Consider the following 20,209-nt stretch of genomic DNA (forward strand, 5'->3'; position numbering starts at 1 on the left):
AGTGATAGAGAGTGATAGAGAGTGTCAGAGAGTGTCATAGAGTGATAGAGAGTGTCAGAGAGTGTCAGACAGTGTCAGAGAGTGATAGAGAGTGATAGAGAGTGTCAGAGAGTGTCAGACAGTGTCAGAGAGTGATAGAGAGTGTCAGAGAGTGTCTGAGAGTGTCAGAGATTGATAGAGAGTGATAGAGTGATAGAGAGTGTCAGAGAGTGATAGAGAGTGTCAGAGAGTGTCTGAGAGTGTCAGAGAGTGTCTGAGAGTGTCAGAGAGTGATAGAGAGTGATAGAGTGTCAGAGAGTGATAGAGAGTGTCAGAGAGTGTCTGAGAGTGTCAGAGAGTGATAGAGAGTGTCAGAGAGTGTCTGAGAGTGTCAGAGAGTGTCTGAGAGTGTCAGAGAGCGACAGAGAGTGACAGAGATTGTCAGAGAGTGTCAGACAGTGTCAGAGAGTGATAGAGAGTGTCAGAGAGTGTCAGACAGTGTCAGAGAGTGATAGAGAGTTTCAGAGAGTCTCAGAGAGTGTCTGAGAGTGTCAGAGAGTGATAGAGAGTGTCAGAGAGTGTCTGAGAGTGTCAGAGAGGGTCTGAGAATGTCAGAGAGTGATAGAGAGTGAGAGAGAGTGTCAGAGAGTGTCAGACAGTGTCAGAGAGTGATAGAGAGTGTCAGAGAGTGATAGAGAGTGTCAGAGAGTGTCTGAGAGTGTCTGAGAGTGTCAGAGAGTGATAGAGAGTGTCAGAGAGCGTCAGACAGTGTCAGAGAGTGACAGAGAGTGTCAGAGAGTGATAGAGAGTGTCAGAGAGTGTCTGAGAGTGTCTGAAAGTGTCAGAGAGTGATAGAGAGTGTCAGACAGTGTCAGAGAGTGATAGAGAGTGTCAGAGAGTGTCAGACAGTGTCAGAGAGTGATAGAGAGTGATAGAGAGTGTCAGAGAGTGTCAGACAGTGTCAGAGAGTTATAGAGAGTGTCAGAGAGTGATAGAGAGTGATAGAGAGTGTCAGAGAGTGTCTGAGAGTGTCAGTGAGTGTCTGAAAGTGTCAGAGAGTGATGGAGAGTGATAGAGTGTCACAGAGTGTCAGAGAGTGATAGAGAGTGTCAGAGAGTGTCAGACAGTGTCAGAGAGTGATAGAGAGTGATAGAGAGTGTCAGAGAGTGTCAGACAGTGTCAGAGAGTGATAGCGAGTGTCAGAGAGTGTCAGACAGTGTCAGAGAGTGATAGTGAGTGTCAGAGAGTGTCAGAGAATGTCAGACAGTGTCAGAGAGTGATAGAGAGTGTCAGAGAGTGATAGAGAGTGTCAGAGAGTGTCTGAGAGAGTCTGAGAGTGTCAGAGAGTGATAGAGAGTGTCAGAGAGTGTCAGACAGTGTCAGAGAGTGACAGAGAGTGTCAGAGAGTGATAGAGAGTGTCAGAGAGTGTCTGGGAGTGTCTGAGAGTGTCAGAGAGTGATAGAGAGTGTCAGAGAGTGTCAGAGAGTGATAGAGAGTGTCAGAGAGTGTCAGACAGTGTCAGAGAGTGATAGAGAGTGATAGAGAGTGTCAGAGAGTGTCAGACAGTGTCAGAGAGTGATGGAGAGTGTCAGAGAGTGATAGAGAGTGATAGAGAGTGTCAGAGAGTGTCAGAGAGTGTCTGAGAGTGTCAGTGAGTGTCTGAGAGTGTCAGAGAGTGATGGAGAGTGATAGAGTGTCACAGAGTGTCAGAGAGTGATAGCGAGTGTCAGAGAGTGTCAGACAGTGTCAGAGAGTGATAGTGAGTGTCTGAGACTGTCAGAGAGTGTCAGAGAGTGATAGAGAGTGATAGAGAGTTTCAGAGAGTTTCAGAGAGTGTCAGAGAGTGATAGAGAGTGATAGAGAGTGTCAGAGAGTGATAGAGAGTGTCAGAGAGTGATAGAGAGTGTCAGAGAGTGATAGATTGTGTCAGAGAGTGTCTGAGAGTGTCAGAGAGTGTCAGAGAGTGTCTGCGAGTGTCAGAGAGTGTCAGAGAGTGATAGAGTGATAGAGAGTGTCAGAGAGTGATAGAGAGTGTCAGAGAGTTTCTGAGAGTGTCAGAGAGTGTCTGAGAGTGTCAGAGAGTGATCGAGAGTGTCAGAGAGTGATAGAGAGTGATAGAGTGTCAGAGAGTGTCAGAGAGTGATAGAGAGTGTCAGAGAGTGTCAGAGAGTGTCAGAGAGTGATAGAGAGTGTCAGAGAGTGTCAGAGAGTGTCAGAGAGTGATAGAGAGTGTCAGAGAGTGATAGAGAGTGTCAGAGAGTGATACCGAGTGTCAGAGAGTGTCTGAGAGTGTCAGAGAGTGTCTGAGAGTGTCTGAGAGTGTCAGAGAATGATAGAGAGTGATAGAGAGTGTCAGAGACTGTCAGAGAGTGATAGAGAGTGTCAGAGAGTGTCAGACAGTGTCAGAGAGTGATAGAGAGTGATAGAGAGTGTCAGAGAGTGTCAGACAGTGTCAGACAGTGTCAGAGAGTGATAGAGAGTGTCAGAGAGTGATAGAGAGTGTTAGAGAGTGTCTGAGAGTGTCAGAGAGTGTCTGAGAGTGTCAGAGAGTGATAGAGAGTGATAGAGAGTGTCAGAGAGTGATAGAGAGTGTCAGAGAGTGTCTGAGAGTGTCAGAGAGTGTCTGAGAGTGTCAGAGAGTGATAGAGAGTGATAGAGTGTCAGAGAGTGTCAGAGAGTGTCAGAGAGTGATAGAGAGTGATAGAGTGTCAGAGAGTGTCAGAGAGTGATAGAGAGTGTCAGAGAGTGTCAGAGAGTGTCAGAGAGTGACAGAGAGTGTCAGAGAGTGATAGAGAGTGTCAGAGAGTGATAGAGAGTGTCAGAGAGTGATACAGAGTGTCTGAGAGTGTCAGAGAGTGTCAGAGAGCGTCAGAGAGTGTCAGAGAGTGATAAAGAGTGATAGAGAGTGTCAGAGAGTGTCAGAGATTGATAGAGAGTGTCAGAGAGTGTCAGACAGTGTCAGAGAGTGATAGAGAGTGATAGAGAGTGTCAGAGAGTGTCAGACAGTGTCAGAGAGTGATAGAGAGTGTCAGAGAGTGATAGAGAGTGTCAGAGAGTTTCTGAGACTGTCAGAGAGTGTCTGAGAGTGTCAGAGAGTGATAGAGAGTGATAGAGTGATAGAGAGTGTCAGAGAGTGATAGAGAGTGTCAGAGAGTGTCTGAGAGTGTCAGAGAGTGTCTGAGAGTGTCAGAGAGTGATAGAGAGTGATAGAGTGTCAGAGAATGTCAGAGAGTGATAGAGAGTGTCAGAGAGTGTCAGAGAGTGTCAGAGAGTGATAGAGAGCGTCAGAGAGTGTCAGAGAGTGTCAGAGAGTGATGGTGAGTGTCTGAGAGTGTCAGAGAGTGATAAAGAGTGATAGAGAGTGTCAGAGAGTGTCAGAGAGTGTCAGACAGTGTCAGAGAGTGATAGAGAGTGATAGGGAGTGTCAGAGAGTGTCAGACAGTGTCAGAGAGTGATAGAGAGTGTCAGAGAGTGATAGAGAGTGTCAGAGAGTGTCTGAGAGTGTCAGAGAGTGTCTGAGAGTGTCAGAGAGTGATAGAGAGTGATTGAGTGATAGAGAGTGTCAGAGAGTGACAGAGAGTGTCAGAGAGTGTCAGAGAGTGTCAGAGAGTGTCTGAGAGTGTCAGAGAGTGATAGAGAGTGATAGAGTGTCAGAGAGTGATAGAGAGTGTCAGAGAGTGTCAGAGAGTGTCAGAGAGTGATAGAGAGCGTCAGAGAGTGTCAGAGAGTGTCAGAGAGTGATAGTGAGTGTCTGAGAGTGTCAGAGAGTGATAGAGAGCGTCAGAGAGTGTCAGAGAGTGTCAGAGAGTGATAGTGAGTGTCTGAGAGTGTCAGAGAGTGATAGAGAGCGTCAGAGAGTGTCAGAGAGTGTCAGAGAGTGATAGAGAGTGATAGAGTGTCAGAGAGTGATAGAGAGTGTCAGAGAGTGTCAGAGAGTGTCAGAGAGTGATAGAGAGCGTCAGAGAGTGTCAGAGAGTGTCAGAGAGTGATAGTGAGTGTCTGAGAGTGTCAGAGAGTGATAGAGAGCGTCAGAGAGTGTCAGAGAGTGTCAGAGAGTGATAGTGAGTGTCTGAGAGTGTCAGAGAGTGATAGAGAGCGTCAGAGAGTGTCAGAGAGTGTCAGAGAGTGATAGTGAGTGTCTGAGAGTGTCAGAGAGTGATAGAGAGTGATAGAGTGATAGAGTGTGTCAGAGAGTGACAGAGAGTGTAAGAGAGTGTCAGAGAGTGTCAGAGAGTGTCTGAGAGTGTCAGAGAGTGATAGAGAGTGATAGAGTGTCAGAGAGTGATAGAGAGTGTCAGAGAGTGTCAGAGAGTGTCAGAGAGTGATAGAGAGCGTCAGAGAGTGTCAGAGAGTGTCAGAGAGTGATAGTGAGTGTCTGAGAGTGTCAGAGAGTGATAGAGAGCGTCAGAGAGTGTCAGAGAGTGTCAGAGAGTGATAGTGAGTGTCTGAGAGTGTCAGAGAGTGATAGAGAGCGTCAGAGAGTGTCAGAGAGTGTCAGAGAGTGATAGAGAGTGATAGAGTGTCAGAGAGTGATAGAGAGTGTCAGAGAGTGTCAGAGAGTGTCAGAGAGTGATAGAGAGCGTCAGAGAGTATCAGAGAGTGATAGTGAGTGTCTGAGAGTGTCAGAGAGTGATAGAGAGCGTCAGAGAGTGTCAGAGAGTGTCAGAGAGTGATAGTGAGTGTCTGAGAGTGTCAGAGAGTGATAGAGAGCGTCAGAGAGTGTCAGAGAGTGTCAGAGAGTGATAGTGAGTGTCTGAGAGTGTCAGAGAGTGATAGAGAGCGTCAGAGAGTGTCAGAGAGTGTCAGAGAGTGATAGAGAGTGATAGAGTGTCAGAGAGTGATAGAGAGTGTCAGAGAGTGTCAGAGAGTGTCAGAGAGTGATAGAGAGCGTCAGAGAGTGTCAGAGAGTGTCAGAGAGTGATAGTGAGTGTCTGAGAGTGTCAGAGAGTGATAGAGAGCGTCAGAGAGTGTCAGAGAGTGTCAGAGAGTGATAGTGAGTGTCTGAGAGTGTCAGAGAGTGATAGAGAGCGTCAGAGAGTGTCAGAGAGTGTCAGAGAGTGATAGTGAGTGTCTGAGAGTGTCAGAGAGTGTCAGAGAGTGATAGAGAGTGATAGAGTGATAGAGAGTGTCAGAGAGTGACAGAGAGTGTCAGAGAGTGTCAGAGAGTGTCAGAGAGTGTCTGAGAGTGTCAGAGAGTGATAGAGAGTGATAGAGTGTCAGAGAGTGTCAGAGAGTGTCAGAGAGTGATAGAGAGTGTCAGAGAGTGTCTGAGAGTGTCAGAGAGTGATGGAGAGTGATAGAGTGTCAGAGAGTGTCAGAGAGTGATAGAGAGTGTCAGAGAGTGTCAGAGAGTGTCAGAGAGTGATAGAGAGCGTCAGAGAGTGTCAGAGAGTTTCAGAGAGTGTCAGAGAGTGTCAGAGAGTGATAGAGAGTGATAGAGAGTGTCAGAGAGTGTCTGAGAGTCTCAGAGAGTGTCAGAGAGTGTCTGAGAGTGTCAGAGAGTGATAGAGAGTGAAAGAGAGTGATAGAGAGTCTCAGAGAGTGTCAGACAGTGTCAGAGAGTGATAGAGAGTGTCAGAGAGTGTCAGACAGTGTCAGAGAGTGATAGTGAGTGTCAGAGAGTGTCAGAGAGTGTCAGAGAGTGATAGAGAGCGTCAGAGAGTGTCAGAGAGTGTCAGAGAGTGTCAGAGAGTGTCAGAGAGTGATAGAGAGTGATAGAGAGTGTCAGAGAGTGTCTGAGAGTGTCAGAGAGTGTCTGAGAGTGTCAGAGAGTGATAGAGAGTGAAAGAGAGTGATAGAGAGTGTCAGAGAGTGTCAGACAGTGTCAGAGAGTGATAGAGAGTGTCAGAGAGTGTCAGACAGTGTCAGAGAATGATAGTGAGTGTCTGAGAGTGTCAGATAGTGTCAGAGAGTGACAGAGAGTGATAGAGAGTGTCAGAGAGTGTCAGAGTGTGTCAGAGAGTGTCAGAGAGTGATAGAGAGTGATAGAGACTTTCAGAGAGTGTCAGAGACTGTCTGAGAGTGTCAGAGAGTGATAGAGAGTGTCAGAGAGTGTCAGACAGTGTCAGAGAGTGATAGAGAGTGTCAGAGAGTGATAGAGAGTGTCACAGAGTGTCAGAGAGTGTCAGAGAGTGTCTGAGAGTGTCAGAGAGTGATAGAGAGTGATAGAGTGATAGAGAGTGTCAGAGAGCGACAGAGAGTGTCAGAGAGTGTCAGAGAGTGTCAGAGAGTGTCAGAGAGTGTCTGAGAGTGTCAGAGAGTGATAGAGAGTGATAGAGTGTCAGAGAGTGTCAGAGAGTGATAGAGAGTGTCAGAGAGTGTCAGAGAGTGTCAGAGAGTGATAGAGAGCGTCAGAGAGTGTCAGAGAGTGTCAGAGAGTGATAGTGAGTGTCTGAGAGTGTCAGAGAGTGTCAGAGAGTGATAGAGAGTGTCAGAGAGTGTCAGAGAGTGTCTGAGAGCGTCTGAGAGTGTCTGAGAGTGTCAGAGAGTGATAGAGAGTGTCAGAGAGAGTCAGAGAGTGTCAGAGAGTGATAGAGAGTGATGGAGAGTGTCAGAGAGTGATAGAGAGTGTCAGAGATTGTCTGAGAGTGTCAGAGAGTGATAGAGAGTGAAAGAGAGTGATAGAGAGTGTCAGAGAGTGTCAGACAGTGTCAGAGAGTGATAGAGAGTGTCAGAGAGTGTCAGACAGTGTCAGAGAGTGATAGAGAGTGTCAGAGAGTGTCAGACAGTGTCAGAGAGTGATAGTGAGTGTCTGAGAGTGTCAGATAGTGTCAGAGAGTGACAGAGAGTGATAGAGAGTGTCAGAGAGTGTCAGAGTGTGTCAGAGAGTGTCAGAGAGTGATAGAGAGTGATAGAGAGTTTCAGAGAGTGTCAGAGACTGTCTGAGAGTGTCAGAGAGTTATAGAGAGTGTCAGGGAGTGTCTGAGAGTGTCAGAGAGTGTCAGAGAGTGTCTGAGAGTGTCTGAGAGTGTCTGAGAGTGTCAGAGAGTGATAGAGAGTGATAGAGAGTGTCAGAGAGTGTCAGACAGTGTCAGAGAGTGATAGAGAGTGTCAGAGAGTGTCAGAGAGTGTCTGAGAGTGATAGAGAGTGTCAGAGAGTGTCAGAGAGTGATAGTGAGTGTCTGAGAGTGTCAGAGAGTTTCAGAGAGTGTCAGAGAGTGATAGAGAGTGATAGAGAGTGTCAGAGAGTACTGAGAGTGTCAGAGAGTGATAGAGAGTGTCAGAGAGTGTCTGAGAGTGTCAGAGAGTGTCTGAGAGTGTCAGAGAGTGATAGAGAGTGATAGAGAGTGTCAGAGAGTGTCAGACAGTGTCAGAGTGTGATAGAGAGTGTCAGAGAGTGTCAGACAGTGTCAGAGAGTGTCAGAGAGTGTCAGAGAGTGTCAGAGAGTGTCTGAGAGTGCCAGAGAGTGATAGAGAGTGATAGAGAGTGTCAGAGAGTGTCAGACAGTGTTAGAGAGTGATAGAGAGTGTCAGAGAGTGTCAGACAGTGTCAGAGAGTGATAGAGAGTGTCAGAGAGTGTCAGAGAGTGTCAGAGAGTGATAGAGAGTGATAGAGAGTGTCAGAGAGTGTCTGAGAGTGTCAGAGAGTGTCTGAGAGTGTCAGAGAGTGATAGAGAGTGAAAGAGAGTGATAGAGAGTGTCAGAGAGTGTCAGACAGTGTCAGAGAGTGATAGAAAGTGTCAGAGAGTGTCAGACAGTGTCAGAGAGTGATAGTGAGTGTCTGAGAGTGTCAGATAGTGTCAGAGAGTGACAGAGAGTGATAGAGAGTGTCAGAGAGTGTCAGAGTGTGTCAGAGAGTGTCAGAGAGTGATAGAGTGATAGAGAGTTTCAGAGAGTGTCAGAGACTGTCTGAGAGTGTCAGAGAGTTATAGAGAGTGTCAGGGAGTGTCTGAGAGTGTCAGAGAGTGTCAGAGAGTGTCTGAGAGTGTCTGAGAGTGTCTGAGAGTGTCAGAGAGTGATAGAGAGTGATAGAGAGTGTCAGAGAGTGTCAGACAGTGTCAGAGAGTGATAGAGAGTGTCAGAGAGTGTCAGAGAGTGTCTGAGAGTGATAGAGAGTGTCAGAGAGTGTCAGAGAGTGATAGTGAGTGTCTGAGAGTGTCAGAGAGTTTCAGAGAGTGTCAGAGAGTGATAGAGAGTGATAGAGAGTGTCAGAGAGTACTGAGAGTGTCAGAGAGTGATAGAGAGTGTCAGAGAGTGTCTGAGAGTGTCAGAGAGTGTCAGAGAGTGTCTGAGAGTGATAGAGAGTGTCAGAGAGTGTCAGACAGTGTCAGAGAGTGATAGAGAGTGTCAGATAGTGTCAGAGAGTGTCTGAGAGTGATAGAGAGTGTCAGAGAGTGTCAGAGAGTGATAGTGAGTGTCTGAGAGTGTCAGAGAGTTTCAGAGAGTGTCAGAGAGTGATAGAGAGTGATAGAGAGTGTCAGAGAGTACTGAGAGTGTCAGAGAGTGATAGAGAGTGTCAGAGAGTGTCTGAGAGTGTCAGAGAGTGTCTGAGAGTGTCAGAGAGTGATAGAGAGTGATAGAGAGTGTCAGAGAGTGTCAGACAGTGTCAGAGTGTGATAGAGAGTGTCAGAGAGTGTCAGACAGTGTCAGAGAGTGTCAGAGAGTGTCAGAGAGTGTCTGAGAGTGTCAGAGAGTGTCTGAGAGTGCCAGAGAGTGATAGAGAGTGATAGAGAGTGTCAGAGAGTGTCAGACAGTGTCAGAGAGTGATAGAGAGTGTCAGAGAGTGTCAGAGAGTGATAGTGAGTGTCTGAGAGTGTCAGATAGTGTCAGAGAGTGATAGAGAGTGATAGAGAGTTTCAGAGAGTGTCAGAGAGTGTCAGAGAGTGATAGAGAGTGATAGAGAGTGTCAGAGAGTGTCAGAGAGTGTCAGAGAGTGTCAGAGAGTGATAGAGAGTGATAAAGAGTTTCAGAGAGTGTCAGAGAGTGTCAGAGTGTGATAGAGAGTGATGAAGAGTGTCAGAGAGTGATAGAGAGTGATAGAGAGTTTCAGAGAGTGTCAGAGAGTGTCAGAGAGTGATAGAGAGTGATAGAGAGTGTCAGAGAGTGTCAGAGAGTGTCAGAGAGTGTCAGAGAGTGATAGAGAGTGATAGAGAGTGTCAGAGAGTGTCAGAGAGTGATAGAGAGTGATAGAGAGTGATCAAGAGTGTCAGAGAGTGTCAGAGTGTGTCAGAGAGTGTCAGAGAGTGATAGAGAGTGATAGAGAGTTTCAGAGAGTGTCAGAGAGTGTCTGAGAGTGTCAGAGAGTGATAGAGAGTGTCAGAGAGTGTCTGAGAGTGTCAGAGAGTGTCAGAGAGTGTCAGAGAGTGATAGAGAGTGATAGAGAGTGTCAGAGAGTGTCAGACAGTGTCAGAGAGTGATAGAGAGTGTCAGAGAGTGTCTGAGAGTGTCAGAGAGTGTCTGAGAGTGTCAGAGAGTGATAGAGAGTGATAGAGAGTGTCAGAGAGTGTCATAGAGTGATAGAGAGTGTCAGAGAGTGTCAGACAGTGTCAGAGAGTGATAGAGAGTGATAGAGAGTGTCAGAGAGTGTCAGACAGTGTCAGAGAGTGATAGAGAGTGTCAGAGAGTGTCTGAGAGTGTCAGAGAGTGATAGAGAGTGATAGAGTGATAGAGAGTGTCAGAGAGTAATAGAGAGTGTCTGAGAGTGTCAGAGAGTGTCTGAGAGTGTCAGAGAGTGATAGAGAGTGATAGAGTGTCAGAGAGTGATAGAGAGTGATAGAGAGTGTCAGAGAGTGTCAGAGAGTGTCAGAGAGTGTCAGAGAGTGTCTGAGAGTGTCACAGAGTGATAGAGAGTGTCAGAGAGTGTCTGAGAGTGTCAGAGAGTGTCTGAGAGTGTCAGAGAGTGATAGAGAGTGATAGAGATTGTCAGAGAGTGTCAGACAGTGTCAGAGAGTGATAGAGAGTGTCAGAGAGTGTCAGACAGTGTCAGAGAGTGATAGAGAGTGATAGAGAGTTTCAGAGAGTCTCAGAGAGTGTCTGAGAGTGTCAGAGAGTGATAGAGAGTGTCAGAGAGTGTCTGAGAGTGTCAGAGAGGGTCTGAGAATGTCAGAGAGTGATAGAGAGTGAGCGAGAGTGTCAGAGAGTGTCAGACAGTGTCAGAGAGTGATAGAGAGTGTCAGAGAGTGATAGAGAGTGTCAGAGAGTGTCTGAGAGTGTCTGAGAGTGTCAGAGAGTGATAGAGAGTGTCAGAGAGTGTCAGACAGTGTCAGAGAGTGACAGAGAGTGTCAGAGAGTGATAGAGAGTGATAGAGAGTTTCAGAGAGTCTCAGAGAGTGTCTGAGAGTGTCAGAGAGTGATAGAGAGTGTCAGAGAGTGTCTGAGAGTGTCAGAGAGGGTCTGAGAATGTCAGAGAGTGATAGAGAGTGAGAGAGAGTGTCAGAGAGTGTCAGACAGTTTCAGAGAGTGATAGAGAGTGTCAGAGAGTGTCTGAGAGTGTCAGAGAGTGTCTGAGAGTGTCAGAGAGCGATAGCGAGTGTCAGAGAGTGTCAGACAGTGTCAGAGAGTGATAGAGAGTGTCAGAGAGTGTCAGACAGTGTCAGACAGTGATAGAGAGTGATAGAGAGTGTCAGAGAGTGTCAGACAGTGTCAGAGAGTGATAGAGAGTGTCAGAGAGTTTTAGAGAGTGATAGAGAGTGTCAGAGAGTGTCAGAGAGTGTCTGAGAGTGTCAGTGAGTGTCAGAGAGTGTCAGACAGTGTCAGAGAGTGATAGAGAGTGATAGAGAGTGTCAGAGAGTGTCAGACAGTGTCAGAGAGTGATAGAGAGTGTCAGAGAGTGATAGAGAGTGTCAGAGAGTGTCAGAGAGTGTCTGAGAGTGTCAGTGAGTGTCTGAGAGTGTCAGAGAGTGATGGAGAGTGATAGAGTGTCACAGAGTGTCAGAGAGTGATAGCGAGTGTCAGAGAGTGTCAGACAGTGTCAGAGAGTGATAGAGAGTGTCAGAGAGTGTCAGACAGTGTCAGACAGTGATAGAGAGTGATAGAGAGTGTCAGAGAGTGTCAGACAGTGTCAGAGAGTGATAGAGAGTGTCAGAGAGTGATAGAGAGTGATAGAGAGTGTCAGAGAGTGTCAGAGAGTGTCTGAGAGTGTCAGTGAGTGTCTGAGAGTGTCAGAGAGTGATGGAGAGTGATAGAGTGTCACAGAGTGTCAGAGAGTGATAGCGAGTGTCAGAGAGTGTCAGACAGTGTCAGAGAGTGATAGTGAGTGTCTGAGAGTGTCAGAGAGTGTCAGAGAGTGATAGAGAGTGATAGAGAGTGTCAGAGAGTGTCAGAGAGTGTCAGAGAGTGATAGAGAGTGTCAGAGAGTGATAGATTGTGTCAGAGAGTGTCAGAGAGTGATAGAGAGTGTCAGAGAGTGATAGAGAGTGTCAGAGAGTGATACAGAGTGTCAGAGAGTGTCTGAGAGTGTCAGAGAGTGTCAGAGAGTGTCTGAGAGTGTCAGAGAGTGATAGAGAGTGATAGAGAGTGTCAGAGAGTGATAGAGAGTGTCAGAGAGTGTCAGACAGTGTCAGAGAGTGATAGAGAGTGATAGAGAGTGTCAGAGAGTGTCAGACAGTGTCAGACAGTGTCAGAGAGTGATAGAGAGTGTCAGAGAGTGTCAGAGAGTGATAGAGAGTGATAGAGAGTGTTAGAGAGTGTCTGAGAGTGTCAGAGAGTGTCTGAGAGTGTCAGAGAGTGATAGAGAGTGATAGAGAGTGTCAGAGAGTGATAGACAGTGTCAGAGAGTGTCTGAGAGTGTCAGAGAGTGTCTGAGAGTGTCAGAGAGTGATAGAGAGTGATATAGAGTGTCAGAGAGTGTCAGAGAGTGTCAGAGAGTGATAGAGAGTGATAGAGTGTCAGAGAGTGTCAGAGAGTGATAGAGAATGTCAGAGAGTGTCAGAGAGTGTCAGAGAGTGATAGAGAGTGTCAGAGAGTGTCAGAGAGTGTCAGAGAGTGATAGAGAGTGTCAGAGAGTGATAGAGAGTGTCAGAGAGTGATACAGAGTGTCAGAGAGTGTCTGAGTGTGTCAGAGAGTGTCTGAGAGTGTCAGAGAGTTTCAGAGAGTGATAAAGAGTGATAGAGAGTGATAGAGAGTGTCAGAGAGTGTCAGACAGTGTCAGAGAGTGATAGAGAGTGATAGAGAGTGTCAGAGTGTGTCAGACAGTGTCAGAGAGTGATAGAGATTGTCAGAGAGTGATAGAGAGTGTCTGAGAGTGTCAGAGAGTGATAAAGAGTGATAGAGAGAGTCAGAGAGTGTCAGAGATTGATAGAGAGTGTCAGAGAGTGTCAGACAGTGTCAGAGAGTGATAGAGAGTGATAGAGAGTGTCAGAGAGTGTCAGACAGTGTCAGAGAGTGATAGAGAGTGTCAGAGAGTGATAGAGAGTGTCAGAGAGTGTCTGAGAGTGTCAGAGAGTGTCTGAGAGTGTCAGAGAGTGATAGAGAGTGATAGAGTGATAGCGAGTGTCAGAGAGTGACAGAGAGTGTCAGAGAGTGTCAGAGAGTGTCTGAGAGTGTCAAAGAGTGATAGAGAGTGATAGTGTGTCAGAGAGTGTCAGAGAGTGATAGAGAGTGTCAGAGAGTGTCAGAGAGTGTCAGAGAGTGATAGAGAGCGTCAGAGAGTGTCAGAGAGTGTCAGAGAGTGATAGTGAGTGTCTGAGAGGATCAGAGAGTGTCAGAGAGTGATAGAGAGTGTCAGAGAGTGTCAGAGAGTGTCTGAGAGTGTCTGAGAGTGTCTGAGAGTGTCAGAGAGTGATAGAGAGTGTCAGAGAGTGTCAGAGAGTGTCAGACAGTGTCAGAGAGTGATAGAGAGTGTCAGAGAGTGTCAGACAGTGTCAGAGAGTGATAGAGAGTGTCAGAGAGTGTCAGACAGTGTCAGAGAGTGATAGTGAGTGTCTGAGAGGATCAGAGAGTGTCAGAGAGTGATAGAGAGTGTCAGAGAGTGTCAGAGAGTGTCTGAGAGTGTCTGAGAGTGTCTGAGAGTGTCAGAGAGTGATAGAGAGTGTCAGAGAGTGTCAGAGAGTGTCAGAGAGTGATAGAGAGTGTCAGAGAGTGTCAGGCAGTGTCAGAGAGTGATAGAGAGTGTCAGAGAGTGTCAGACAGTGTCAGAGAGTGATAGTGAGTGTCTGAGAGTGTCAGACAGTGTCAGAGAGTGATAGTGAGTGTCTGAGAGTGTCAGATAGTGTCAGAGAGTGATAGAGAGTGATAGAGAGTGTCAGAGAGTGTCAGAGTGTGTCAGAGAGTGTCAGAGAGTGATAGAGAGTGATAGAGAGTTTCAGAGAGTGTCAGAGACTGTCTGAGAGTGTCAAAGAGTGATAGAGAGTGTCAGAGAGTGTCTGAGAGTGTCAGAGAGTGTCAGAGAGTGTCTGAGAGTGTCTGAGAGTGTCAGAGAGTGATAGAGAGTGATAGAGAGTGTCAGAGAGTGTCAGACAGTGTCAGGGAGTGATAGAGAGTGTCAGAGAGTGTCAGAGAGTGTCTGAGAGTGATAGAGAGTGTCAGAGAGTGTCAGAGATTGATAGTGAGTGTCAGAGAGTGATAGAGAGTGATAGACAGTTTCAGAGAGTGTCAGAGAGTGTCTGAGAGTGTCAGAGAGTGTCAGAGAGTGATAGAGAGTGTCAGACAGTGTCAGAGAGTGATAGTGAGTGTCTGAGAGAGTCAGAGAGTGTCAGAGAGTGATAGAGAGTGATAGAGAGTGTCAGAGAGTGTCTGAGAGTGTCAGAGAGTGTCTGAGAGTGTCAGAGAGTGTCAGAGAGTGTCAGAAAGTGCTAGAGAGTGATAGAGAGTGTCAGAGAGTGTCAGAGAGTGATAGAGAGTGTCAGACAGTGTCAGAGAGTGATAGTGAGTGTCTGAGAGTGATAGAGAGTTTCAGAGAGTGTCAGAGAGTGTCTGAGAGTGTCAGAGAGTGTCAGAGAGTGTCAGAGAGTGATAGAGAGTGTCAGAGAGTGATAGAGAGTGTCTGAGAGTGTCAGAGAGTGATAAAGAGTGATAGAGAGAGTCAGAGAGTGTCAGAGATTGATAGAGAGTGTCAGAGAGTGTCAGACAGTGTCAGAGAGTGATAGAGAGTGATAGAGAGTGTCAGAGAGTGTCAGACAGTGTCAGAGAGTGATAGAGAGTGTCAGAGAGTGATAGAGAGTGTCAGAGAGTGTCTGAGAGTGTCAGAGAGTGTCTGAGAGTGTCAGAGAGTGATAGAGAGTGATAGAGTGATAGAGAGTGTCAGAGAGTGACAGAGAGTGTCAGAGAGTGTCAGAGAGTGTCTGAGAGTGTCAAAGAGTGATAGAGAGTGATAGAGTGTCAGAGAGTGTCAGAGAGTGATAGAGAGTGTCAGAGAGTGTCAGAGAGTGTCAGAGAGTGATAGAGAGCGTCAGAGAGTGTCAGAGAGTGTCAGAGAGTGATAGTGAGTGTCTGAGAGGATCAGAGAGTGTCAGAGAGTGATAGAGAGTGTCAGAGAGTGTCTGAGAGTGTCTGAGAGTGTCTGAGAGTGTCAGAGAGTGATAGAGAGTGTCAGAGAGTGTCAGAGAGTGTCAGACAGTGTCAGAGAGTGATAGAGAGTGTCAGAGAGTGTCAGACAGTGTCAGAGAGTGATAGAGAGTGTCAGAGAGTGTCAGACAGTGTCAGAGAGTGATAGTGAGTGTCTGAGAGGATCAGAGAGTGTCAGAGAGTGATAGAGAGTGTCAGAGAGTGTCAGAGAGTGTCTGAGAGTGTCTGAGAGTGTCTGAGAGTGTCAGAGAGTGATAGAGAGTGTCAGAGAGTGTCAGAGAGTGTCAGACAGTGTCAGAGAGTGATAGAGAGTGTCAGAGAGTGTCAGACAGTGTCAGAGAGTGATAGAGAGTGTCAGAGAGTGTCAGACAGTGTCAGAGAGTGATAGTGAGTGTCTGAGAGTGTCAGAGAGTGTCAGACAGTGTCAGAGAGTGATAGAGAGTGTCAGAGAGTGTCAGACAGTGTCAGAGAGTGATAGAGAGTGTCAGAGAGTGATAGAGAGTGTCAGAGAGTGATAGAGAGTGTCAGAGAGTGTCAGACAGTGTCAGAGAGTGATAGAGAGTGTCAGAGAGTGTCAGACAGTGTCAGAGAGTGATAGTGAGTGTCTGAGAGTGTCAGATAGTGTCAGAGAGTGATAGAGAGTGATAGAGAGTGTCAGAGAGTGTCAGAGTGTGTCAGAGAGTGTCAGAGAGTGATAGAGAGTGATAGAGAGTTTCAGAGAGTGTCAGAGACTGTCTGAGAGTGTCAGAGAGTGATAGAGAGTGTCAGAGAGTGTCTGAGAGTGTCAGAGAGTGTCAGAGAGTGTCTGAGAGTGTCTGAGAGTGTCAGAGAGTGATAGAGAGTGATAGAGAGTGTCAGAGAGTGTCAGACAGTGTCAGAGAGTGATAGAGAGTGTCAGAGAGTGTCAGAGAGTGTCTGAGAGTGATAGAGAGTGTCAGAGAGTGTCAGAGATTAATAGTGAGTGTCAGAGAGTGATAGAGAGTGATAGACAGTTTCAGAGAGTGTCAGAGAGTGTCTGAGAGTGTCAGAGAGTGTCAGAGAGTGATAGAGAGTGTCAGACAGTGTCAGAGAGTGATAGTGAGTGTCTGAGAGTGTCAGAGAGTGTCAGAGAGTGATAGAGAGTGTCAGAGAGTGTCAGAGAGTGTCTGAGAGTGTCAGAGAGTGTCTGAGAGTGTCAGAGAGTGTCAGAGAGTGTCAGAAAGTGCTAGAGAGTGATAGAGAGTGTCAGAGAGTGTCAGAGAGTGATAGAGAGTGTCAGACAGTGTCAGAGAGTGATAGTGAGTGTCTGAGAGTGATAGAGAGTTTCAGAGAGTGTCAGAGAGTGTCTGAGAGTGTCAGAGAGTGTCAGAGAGTGTCAGAAAGTGATAGAGAGTGATCGAGAGTGTCAGAGAGGGTCAGAGAGTGATAGAGAGTGTCAGACAGTGTCAGAGAGTGATAGTGAGTGTCTGAGAGTGTCAGAGAGTGTCAGAGAGTGATAGAGAGTGATAGAGAGTGTCAGAGAGTGTCTGAGAGTGTCAGAGAGTGATAGAGAGTGTCAGAGAGTGTCTGAGAGTGTCAGAGAGTGTCTGAGAGTGTCAGAGAGTGATAGAGAGTGATAGAGAGTGATTGAGAGTGTCAGACAGTGTCAGAGAGTGATAGAGCGTGTCAGAGAGTGTCACAAGGTGTCAGAGAGTGATAGTGAGTGTCTGAGAGTGTCAGATAGTGTCAGAGAGTGATAGAGAGTGATAGAGAGTGATAGAGAGTTTCAGAGAGTGTCAGAGAGTGTCAGAGAGTGATAGAGAGTGATAAAGAGTGTCAGAGAGTGATAGAGAGTGTCAGAGAGTGATAGTGAGTGTCAGAGAGTGATAGAGAGTGTCAGAGAGTGATAGAGAGTGATAGAGTGTGTCAGAGAGTGTCAGAGAGTGTCAGAGAGTGTCAGAGAGTGTCAGAGAGTGATAGAGAGTGATAGAGAGTGATCGAGAGTGTCAGAGAGTGTCAGAGTGTGTCAGAGAGTGATAGAGAGTGATAGAGAGTTTCAGAGAGTGTCAGAGAGTGTCTGAGAGTGTCAGAGAGTGATAGAGAGTGTCAGAGACTGTCTGAGAGTGTCAGAGAGTGTCAGAAAGTGTCAGAGAGTGTCAGAGAGTGATAGAGAGTGATAGAGAGTGATAGAGAGTGTCAGACAGTGTCAGAGAGTGATAGAGAGTGTCAGAGAGTGATAGAGAGTGTCTGAGAGTGTCTGGGAGTGTCTGAGAGTGTCAGAGAGTGATAGAGAGTGATAGAGAGTGTCAGAGAGTGTCATAGAGTGATAGAGAGTGTCAGAGAGTGTCAGAGAGTGTCAGAGAGTGTCTGAGAGTGATAGAGAGTGTCAGAGAGTGTCAGAGAGTGATAGTGAGTGTCAGAGAGTGATAGAGAGTTTCAGAGAGTGTCAGAGAGTGTCTGAGAGTGTCAGAGAGTGTCAGCGAGTGTCAGAAAGTGATAGAGAGTGATATAGAGTGTCAGAGAGTGTCAGAGAGTGTCAGAGAGTGTCAGAGAGTGATAGAGAGTGTCAGACAGTGTCAGAGAGTGATAGAGAGTGTCAGAGAGTGTCTGAGAGTGTCTAAGAGTGTCAGAGAGTTTCAGAGAGTGTCAGAGAGTGTCAGAGAGTGATAGAGAGTGATAGAGAGTAATAGAGAGTTTCAGAGAGTGTCAGAGAGTGTCAGAGAGTGATAGAGAGTGATAGAGAGTGTCAGAGAGTGATAGAGAGTGTCAGAGAGTGATAGTGAGTGTCAGAGAGTGATAGAGAGTGTCAGAGAGTGATAGAGAGTGATAGAGTGTGTCAGAGAGTGTCAGATAGTGTCAGAGAGTGATAGAGAGTGATAGAGAGTGATAGAGAGTTTCAGAGAGTGTCAGAGAGTGTCAGAGAGTGATAGAGAGTGATAGAGAGTGTCAGAGAGTGATAGAGAGTGTCAGAGAGTGATAGTGAGTGTCAGAGAGTGATAGAGAGTGTCAGAGAGTGATAGAGAGTGGTAGAGTGTGTCAGAGAGTGTCAGAGAGTGTCAGTGAGTGTCAGAGATTGATAGAGAGTGATAGAGAGTGATCGAGAGTGTCAGAGAGTGTCAGAGTGTGTCAGAGAGTGTCAGAGAGTGATAGAGAGTGATAGAGAGTTTCAGAGAGTGTCAGAGAGTGTCTGAGAGTGTCAGAGAGTGATAGAGAGTGTCAGAGAGTGTCTGAGAGTGTCAGAGAGTGTCAGAGAGTGTCAGAGAGTGTCAGAGAGTGATAGAGAGTGATAGAGAGTGTCAGAGAGTGTCAGACAGTGTCAGAGAGTGATAGAGAGTGTCAGAGAGTGATAGAGAGTGTCTGAGAGTGTCTGGGAGTGTCAGAGAGTGTCTGAGAGTGTCAGAGAGTGATAGAGAGTGATAGAGAGTGTCAGAGAGTGTCATAGAGTGATAGAGAGTGTCAGAGAGTGTCAGAGAGAGTCAGAGAGTGTCTGAGAGTGATAGAGAGTCTCAGAGAGTGTCAGAGAGTGATAGTGAGTGTCAGAGAGTGATAGAGAGTTTCAGAGAGTGTCAGAGAGTGTCTGAGAGTGTCAGAGAGTGTCAGCGAGTGTCAGAAAGTGATAGAGAGTGATATAGAGAGTCAGAGAGTGTCAGAGAGTGTCAGAGAGTGTCAGAGAGTGATAGAGAGTGTCAGACAGTGTCAGAGAGTGATAGAGAGTGTCAGAGAGTGTCTGAGAGTGTCTAAGAGTGTCAGAGAGTTTCAGAGAGTGTCTGAGAGTGTCAGAGAGTGATAGAGAGTGATAGAGAGTGTCAGAGAGTGTCAGACAGTGTCAGAGTGTAACAGAGAGTGTCAGAGAGTTTCTGAGAGTGATAGAGAGTTTCAGAGAGTGTCAGAGAGTGTCTGAGAGTGTCAGAGAGTGTCAGAGAGTGTCAGAAAGTGCTAGAGAGTGATAGAGAGTGTCAGAGAGTGTCAGAGAGTGATAGAGAGTGTCAGACAGTGTCAGAGAGTGATAGTGAGTGTCTGAGAGTGATAGAGAGTTTCAGAGAGTGTCAGAGAGTGTCTGAGAGTGTCAGAGAGTGTCAGAGAGTGTCAGAAAGTGATAGAGAGTGATAGAGAGTGTCAGAGAGGGTCAGAGAGTGATAGAGAGTGTCAGACAGTGTCAGAGAGTGATAGTGAGTGTCTGAGAGTGTCAGAGAGTGTCAGAGAGTGATAGAGAGTGATAGAGAGTGTCAGAGAGTGTCTGAGAGTGTCAGAGAGTGATAGAGAGTGTCAGAGAGTGTCTGAGAGTGTCAGAGAGTGTCTGAGAGTGTCAGAGAGTGATAGAGAGTGATAGAGAGTGATAGAGAGTGTCAGAGAGTGTCAGACAGTGTCAGAGAGTGATAGAGCGTGTCAGAGAGTGTCACAAGGTGTCAGAGAGTGATAGTGAGTGTCTGAGAGTGTCAGATAGTGTCAGAGAGTGATAGAGAGTGATAGAGAGTGATAGAGAGTTTCAGAGAGTGTCAGAGAGTGTCAGAGAGTGATAGAGAGTGATAGAGAGTGTCAGAGAGTGATAGAGAGTGACAGAGAGTGATAGTGAGTGTCAGAGAGTGATAGAGAGTGTCAGAGAGTGATAGAGAGTGATAGAGTGTGTCAGAGAGTGTCAGAGAGTGTCAGAGAGTGTCAGAGAGTGATAGAGAGTGATAGAGAGTGATAGAGAGTGATAGAGAGTGATCGAGAGTGTCAGAGAGTGTCAGAGTGTGTCAGAGAGTGTCAGAGAGTGATAGAGAGTGATAGAGAGTTTCAGAGAGTGTCAGAGAGTGTCTGAGAGTGTCAGAGAGTGATAGAGAGTGTCAGAGAGTGTCTGAGAGTGTCAGAGAGTGTCAGAGAGTGTCAGAGAGTGTCAGAGAGTGATAGAGAGTGATAGAGAGTGTCAGAGAGTGTCAGAGAGTGATAGAGAGTGTCAGAGAGTGATAGAGAGTGTCTGAGAGTGTCAGAGAGTGATAGAGAGTGATAGAGAGTGTCAGAGAGTGTCATAGAGTGATAGAGAGTGTCAGAGAGTGTCAGACAGTGTCAGAGAGTGATAGAGAGTGATAGAGAGTGTCAGAGAGTGTCAGACAGTGTCAGAGAGTGATAGAGAGTGTAAGAGAGTGTCTGAGAGTGTCAGAGAGTGTCTGAGAGTGTCAGAGAGTGATAGAGAGTGATAGAGTGATAGAGAGTGTCAGAGAGTGTCTGAGAGTGATAGAGAGTGTCAGAGAGTGTCAAGAGTGTCAGTGAGTGTCAGAGAGTGATAGAGAGTGATAGACAGTTTCAGAGAGTGTCAGAGAGTGTCTGAGAGTGTCAGAAAGTGATAGAGAGTGTCAGACAGTGTCAGAGAGTGATAGAGAGTGTCAGAGAGTGATAGAGAGTGTCTGAGAGTGTCAGAGAGTGATAGAGAGTGATAGAGAGTGTCAGAGAGTGTCATAGAGTGATAGAGAGTGTCAGAGAGTGTCAGACAGTGTCAGAGAGTGATAGAGAGTGATAGAGAGTGTCAGAGAGTGTCAGACAGTGTCAGAGAGTGATAGAGAGTGTAAGAGAGTGTCTGAGAGTGTCAGAGAGTGTCTGAGAGTGTCAGAGAGTGATAGAGAGTGATAGAGTGATAGAGAGTGTCAGAGAGTGTCTGAGAGTGATAGAGAGTGTCAGAGAGTGTCAAGAGTGTCAGTGAGTGTCAGAGAGTGATAGAGAGTGATAGACAGTTTCAGAGAGTGTCAGAGAGTGTCTGAGAGTGTCAGAAAGTGATAGAGAGTGTCAGACAGTGTCAGAGAGTGATAGTGAGTGTCTGAGAGTGTCAGAGAGTGTCAGAGAGTGATAGAGAG

This window comes from Heterodontus francisci, chromosome 6 (assembly GCF_036365525.1).
Source record: "Heterodontus francisci isolate sHetFra1 chromosome 6, sHetFra1.hap1, whole genome shotgun sequence".
Classification (NCBI taxonomy): domain Eukaryota; kingdom Metazoa; phylum Chordata; class Chondrichthyes; order Heterodontiformes; family Heterodontidae; genus Heterodontus; species Heterodontus francisci.